This window comes from Acyrthosiphon pisum, chromosome A2 (genome assembly GCF_005508785.2).
Source record: "Acyrthosiphon pisum isolate AL4f chromosome A2, pea_aphid_22Mar2018_4r6ur, whole genome shotgun sequence".
In the NCBI taxonomy this organism is placed as follows: domain Eukaryota; kingdom Metazoa; phylum Arthropoda; class Insecta; order Hemiptera; family Aphididae; genus Acyrthosiphon; species Acyrthosiphon pisum.
In genome coordinates this window covers 25,432,036-25,439,720 of record NC_042495.1, presented here as the reverse complement: position 1 = coordinate 25,439,720, position 7,685 = coordinate 25,432,036, and the positions used below count along the sequence as shown (strand labels likewise).

General features: G+C 30.0%; 1 long non-coding RNA gene across 1 annotated transcript in view; it reads right to left on the bottom strand.

Moving 5' to 3' along the window:
* Positions 1–5,874, bottom strand: part of LOC103307691 — a 21,447-nt gene extending 15,573 nt beyond the window's left edge. The window contains exon 1 of the long non-coding RNA XR_003839427.1: positions 5,856–5,874. This is a non-coding gene — a long non-coding RNA (uncharacterized LOC103307691). The remainder of the gene's footprint in view (positions 1–5,855) is intronic.
* Between the last annotated feature and the right edge of the window lie 1,811 nt (positions 5,875–7,685).

Genomic DNA, 7,685 nt, shown 5'->3' with positions numbered 1-7,685 from the left:
AAATTTGAAAGTTTTCGTCAATTTTATATGTTTTAATAGCACAAGTTTGAGTAGCAATATTTTGTATTTTTCCGGGATATTTATTCTAGGTTCCATTATACGATTATAAACCTCAGACAGCGGGAATCGGCCACATTTCATAAATTTTTTTAATTGCTGTAAGTAATTTTCATACTTAAACGCACTAAAAGTATGTAAAGGACCATGTATCTTTACAAAATATGGTAAATGTATTAAACTGTGAACATTGTAAATCGTTGCATCGTTTTGTTTAGTGATAATTTAATATTACCGTTTACTGTCTACCGTTTTGTTTTCTGTTATCTTTTTCAATCCTTTTTTGACAAGTATAACGTTATAATTATAACGTTATATAAACGTTTTCGAGCCCTCAGGGCTGGATCAAGGGGGGGGGGGGTAGGGGGGGCTATAGCCCCGGGCCGCAAGTTGAAAGGGGCCACAGTGTGTCAACTCATTTTTTTTCAAAACATTATTATAACTTATACATTTTAAATTTATGTCATATTAAAATGGACATGGACTTAGATACTTAGATACTTAGATACTTCATTACCGACACACAAGAGCCAATTATAGGTATAGTGGTCGTCGCTTCTTGCAACTCGTTATCGTCGTTATCGAACGGGTTTCCAGCCGATCCGTCAACGCGATAAATATAATCGGTTAAATTTATTTTTAAACCTAGTGCTAGAAATTTTTTTGACGCAAATGAAGATGAAGCAAAAAATATTGAGTCTCTCAGTTAATAAAGAATGGTCTAATGGAGGAAAATACAAACGTAAAATTATTCAAAAATATTCGGATGGTACTACATGTCATGAGAGATTAAAAGGTAGAGATACATTTAGAGTCAACACTTTTTTTGTTATCATTGATAAATTGCAAACCGAATTAAAAAAACGTAGCTCAGCTTATGACAATATAACAAACCTTTTTGGATTTTTGACTCGCTTGGACGTGATTGATGATAATTTATTGAAAAAATCCGTAAATAATTTGGTCAAAGTTTACTCTCGTGATCTAGAAGAAAGTCTATACGACGAATTGAAACAATTCATTGGTATGGTTAAAGTCAAGGAAGATAATAAATTAATAAAAAACCCGGTTAACATGTTACAAATGATTGTTGAAGATAATCTCTCGGGCGTTTTTCCACATATTTATGTAGCGTTCCGAATTTTTTTAAGTATACCAGTTACTAACTGTGAAAGTGAACGATCTTTTTCTGCACTAACAATAATTAAAAATAAATATCGTTGTATGATGGGTGAATCAAGACTGACATCTCTATCTATTCTTTCAATAGAGTGTGAATTGACTATGAATATTTCATTTGAAAATATTATAAGACAATTTGCCCAGGAAAAATCCAGGAAAAAGTTTTTCAAACATAATAATATTATATAAGATTAAAAATATATGTGTATATTTTTTTATTGCATATGCCAAAAAAAATATAATATGATATAAGAATAAAATGTTATTTAAAAACAATGCTATACTTATTTTAATTTATATTTATTACAAATTAATAAATCAGAAGAAAAAAAGGAAATTGTTTTGGGTGAAAAGGCCTCAATAAAAGTAATAGCCCCCCTTAAATTATGACCATAATCCGGCCCTGCGAGCCCTGCTTATAAGCCCACAAAAAAAATGTAACATCATTATTATAGGCCAGTGGTATGGTAGTCCAGACGCCTTAACCCCCTTCCATCACAGTAATACGACATCGACAGAGTTACCTAATATAATGTATAATCCATTTGTACATTATTGAGTAACTTATTGGTGATTCGTTAAGTTAATTAATTTGATCGAAATCTGTAGGTAAACCATAGGTTGTGACCTTCCCTATTAAGTTAACAATTAATATAAACTATATTAAATTAAACAACTTGTATATTAAATGTATTATATATGTACCCGCTTAACTTGTGTCTATTAAAAAAGCTTAAATACACCAAACTGGTACATTATAAACATCTCAGTAGTGTGTCCCGATAAGTTAGCCGTAGGTCCATTTGGTTTAGGGGTAGCGGGTTCAAATCCGTCGGCGATAAAATTGAAATGCACTTTTTTTAAATTTTTTTCCCGGCATCCACTTAGACTGTGTAGGTACTCTATGTGTAGTCAGTGCGATGTAACTGGTTAGTCCCATATATCTCAACCTGATTGCTTATGAATGTTACAATGTGACGTTTGACAAATAGACAAATTGTTTTGCGACATCGCATGCAGTAACTTCACAAGATTGGGCATTAAGCGTCCCTGGGTTATCTCAGTGTCATCTCTGACTGCAGTACCTATGTCAACCATTAACTGTGTAGTTAATTTTAAGATATTTATTGTCATATTTTTGGGCGCCGTATTATTATCATTATACATTTATATATATAAGATAGATCACAATTTACCATGATGATAAAAATAACATACAGTTATCTCCCCCCCCCCCCCCAACCATGATGCTTTAATATGGTCGGAGTTCGCTATCTAGTACTATATGGGGATATCTGTAGCTTTGGGTGACACGTCTTCTTAACCAGTGGCGTATTTAGGAATTTGTCATGAGGAGGGTCCAGATAATTTTTAGAAAACAGAACTTTGGCGGGGAAAGCCCCCACACCACCAAATTAGCCTTTATTAAATAAATATACCATATGTATAAGACGATTTGAAATTGTTGAGTTTTTAATTATTAAATAATAATAATATGTTCAAAACAAATTTAAAAAAAGTGGGTAATTGGATGTCGCTTTGCTGTACAGATGGTTACAAGTGGATCAATGTATAATGAATTGTATTAAACTTGAATTCAATGATATAATACATCATTGTATAAGAAAAACGATTCTGAGTGGAGACGGTTTGTCAGTCTAGATATTTTATATTGTTATTATTTACTATAGTCAGTAAGTTGATTAATATTGAAATATCGAAATGTTTTATTCGTTTCTATGGTAATAAACAAAGCGATAGAAATTAAAACTCTTTTTTTAGCGGTTTTTCGTAATTTTTCGGTGGTTTTTCCCGTGACATTAGTTAACTATTGGGAAAATCAAAAAATGACCTCCTTAAAGTACCATCTTGATCCAATTTTCTAAAAGATAAGGTACTATATATTGAAATCGAAGCACTCCTTCTGGTAGAAATTTTCTATACAGGATAAAAAAAAAATAAACACCATGTTTCCCAGATGATTAATGCATAATATTCAAATATAGGACGAACAATCGAAGTTTATAGGCATTTTAGTGTAAATGGGTCATTAAAGCAAGACCAATTTTATTTAATCATGCCAATTGAAGAAAAAGCTTTCTTTTTTACAGTCTTTTCATGAACTTAACTGTTAAACTTCTAAATTTTTTTCTTAATTAACATGAAATTAATGAGTTAATTTTTCATTTTAAGAAATAAGTTTCATTTATTTATTTTGTTTTAAATTTAATTATATATCGTTTTCATGTCAAAAAATATTTACCGTGAATTGCTTAAAGTTATAAATGTTTATCATCATTCAAATCTAACTTATATGGAAATAATGTATAAAGAATAGTCTATAATTTAATTTTGGGTTGGAAAAAAATTAAGTACGCTAGCGTCGTATAAACAAATTACCTTTTTTCTAACTTAATAAAAAGTTAACAAAAAGTGCGTATTAACTTTTAACTTATAATTTATATGATATAAAATAAAACAAGATAAAAAAAATCAGGGGGGGCGTGCCCCCAGTGCCCACCCCTGGCTACGGCACTGAATGTATATCACATTTAGCATCATTAGTTTAAAAATTAGAGTGATTCGACCTATATTAATACCATTGGCAAATTTACGTTATGCTTAATACATTTTTATTCTTTGTGTATGTGTACACGATAAGTATTGGAAGCAATGCTCCGCTTTTCATCTTTTCCGGTGGGAAAGTGAATCTATAGTAGGTGCATAGGGGATGTCGAAATGAACAGTACCTAGTCTACAAAAGCGCTGGCAAAAACAAAAAAAAATTTATTAAAACGTGAACTTTTAGGTAAATTCGTTTTTGGTTTTTCGTGTTACCTACTCTAAAATAAATTACTGTAGATATACATGCAATTTTCACTGATGTACAAATAATAACTGCTGCAACTAAAACAATAATTTACATCACATTACTGCATTAGTCATATATTGATATATTTCTAAATTTTAAAATACATAATATGAAAACGACAAATATTAAAAATATGATAGTGTAATTTATAATGATTTTAATTAGGTACCTAATATTTTTTTTATTATAAAATTTAAAAATAAAGTTTTCTTAAATTAGTCATTGACAACATAATTTTATTCACAAACACAACTCCACAGTTAAAGAAAGTAACTAATTACTTTCTGATAGGTGGTGGGGGGAAACATGGGAAAAATAAATACACAAATTAAAGGAAATAGGAACCTATTAGAATACACTTAGTTTAAAAGTCTTCATCAATTATGTCCGTTGTTGATATTTGAAGAACTTTAATAACAGCCACTGAAGCGTTTTGGTAATTGCATACTCTTTTTTCAAAGAAGTTTGACTTTCCTCGTTGTAAATGGGAACGGGTTTGACGACCTGTAAACCAGTAATTTACATATTTAATTCAATTTTATAATAAATATTACTATGATAAATTTTTACTATAAGCGTAAGCTAAATATACAATTGTAAATTTAATACATTTTTAAAAGCAAAATAATTTGCAAATTGTTGATGAATATTGTCAAAATGTGATCTGTAAATGCTTATGAAAAATTGTGGTTACGTATATATTATACTTGTGAACAGATATTATAGAAACTCTTTGTCATAACATAATATTTATTGACAAAAATTTTAAAAACAAAACAAATCGAAAAAATTGAAATGTATTATCCCCGTAACTAGCTCAAAAAGAGTAAAATCGTTTTAAAATTTGTATGGTGTATAGAAAATGCTAACAGGAACTTCGACGAACAAATCTTGTATCTATACCTAGGTATTTTTTACCAATAAAAGAAAATCAATATTTGTCAAAAATATAATCATTTTTGCTCAATCATCTTTTTGTTTTTCCCCATGTACCTATTTGAAAACAACTGGGAACATTCAATCTTTATCTGTTTAACGCATCCAACTAGATACTCTTTCCCTTCAGAAAAGATACCTGCAATGTCCAAACTAGTTATGTCTTATGTGTTTCTTTGCAATTTAAATATGTTGAGGCCTTCTGCGTTATTAAAATTGGATTCTTGCTCAGCAAAATTGTATTACCTAATAATTAAAACTTTTTTAAAAATTGTCAGTGCACCATTCGTCTTCTTTAATTGTACAAAGAGCAACATGCAAATGCGCGTACAGTAGATCCAGCTTTGTACCGTTAGTCTTAATATATTAGAGTCATATGACATAATGTTATAAACAATCTTAAAGGCAAGAATATTTTTTTAAGAACCTTGTGGGGGCAAGCACTTATTATATTTGTATTTTATTTTTAAAACAAGTCATGAATATTTTAAGATTTTAACATATAATTATTTATTTATTAATTTATTTTGATGAAACGGGCTGAATATAATACCTACTTTTGGTTTTGGCAAACATTCAAAATCGGATACTTTAGTGATATATACTTACACAGGTGTTCGTGAATTGGACATTATTGGGTATCTAAGGCTTTTCTGGGTGAATTAAAGTCATCAACTGCATGGACTCCAAATCCTTTATTCGTCAGTTCATTTTCTACTAACTCAACGTTGGAGGAACAAAACTTTCTGAAAATGCAAATTGTAAAAAATATATAAATATCTACCTAATATATGTTAAACGATTTTACCTCTTAGATGCAATTTACTATAGTCGTGCTCAGAGTAGTACCAATGTTGCCGTAAATTACTAACATTTATTTTACTTTTCTATCGCAGACAAGTGGTTTGGATTATGTTTTGAGACAACCTCTGACCATGTTTACTAATTTTCTGAGCATTGTTTACAACCAGTAATCATTGTGAAATGATAACCGCAGATTCTATGCCAGATAGAAATTGGGATTATCATTTGATTAGAAGATTTTTAGCCATTATTTCCTTCTATTTCATTAATTTTTTAGAAATCTATACTTTTGAACAAATTAGCAAATTAGACTGACTCCGTATTGTTAAGAAATATAATCAGTACAATTAGTGCGTACAACTATAAAATAATACTTACAAATGAAAATTTACGTAATCTGGCAAGGATATACTTTGTATGTTTTACTAAAAAGAATACACTTATATGTGATGATTTTGTACTAAAATGCATTGGCGCCAGGTTTTAAAAATATCATTGGGGGCTCACTATTTTATGAACACTTTTACTGAAGTTTTACATAAATATTTTCGTTTTATTTAAATTTTTCGTTAAACAATTAACTATTAAAATTTAGTTATTTGTTGTTTTGTATGTTATAAAATTATAATAGTATTATCATAAAAAAATCATAAGACAAAAATTAAAAAATGCCAATTTATTTTGAAAGTTACACATTATTTTATAAAGAAAATGCATTTTTCCGCACTTTGGAAATGTTGATGAATTGGTTTGCGACAGTTTCTACATTTATTTCTTCATCACGGTGAACATGAAGAATGGAAATATCATTCAACCGTGTTTGACTCATTGTACTCCTGATGTATGTCTTAAGTCTGCGAAGGGCAGAAAATGATCTCTCTGAAGTACATGATAACACTGGTATAACTAACATTATGCATAATATTTTGTTAAACTCTGGTAACATTTGACGAAGTGCATCATCGTTTTTCATTAGTTTCAAGACTTTCTTAATTTATTTGTTATGTCTTATGACTTATTTTATAATATAAGAACCGAGAGGCCGTGGGGGGCTGAGCTCCGCTATACTAAGCTCATGGGGGGCTGTAGCCCCCTAGCCCACCTGCACACAGCGCCCATGATCGTGAAACGGAGTGTAGTAAATTAGTATATTTAGGATAAAACCACAATGTAGATAAGTGTAGTCACTTCCTATGTTTGATTAAGTAATTTTTTAGTCGTATTTTGACGGCATTTAATGAGGGACTTGTCCGCCAGAGGTGCTTAGAAAGCCGATTCTCTAAATAATTATATGGGGCGGTATTTATTAAAACTTTAGGAACAAATGTAGTTTACTTCACAAACGATTTTACGAAACTTTCTTTTTTTTGAAATGTTAGTAATTTTTTGTTTGATGTGTTGGTAAAATCAGAATTTACCTATCTAACTCACTTTTTATGATTTTGTTTATAAACCACATAAAACTAACAATTGATTTTTAATTAGTTTATTAACAATTACATAAAAAGTGAGTAAGATAGGTAAATTCTGATTTTACCAATACATCAAACAAAAAAGTACTAACATTTCCAAAAAAAAGTTCCAAAAAATCGTTTGGGGAGTAAACTACATTCGTTTTTAAAGTTTTGATGCGTATACCATTACATATTATTATTTAAAGAATCGGCTTTCTTAGTGCTCCAGACGGACAATTCCCGCATTAAATGCCGTCAAAATACGACTCACTTTTTAACGTCGAGTGTCTACATCGTGGATATAACATATTTTAATATTCTTTTCCAAATGTCATTTAAAATGCCTATACTAAACCCCTTAAATACGCGTACTTTGGCGC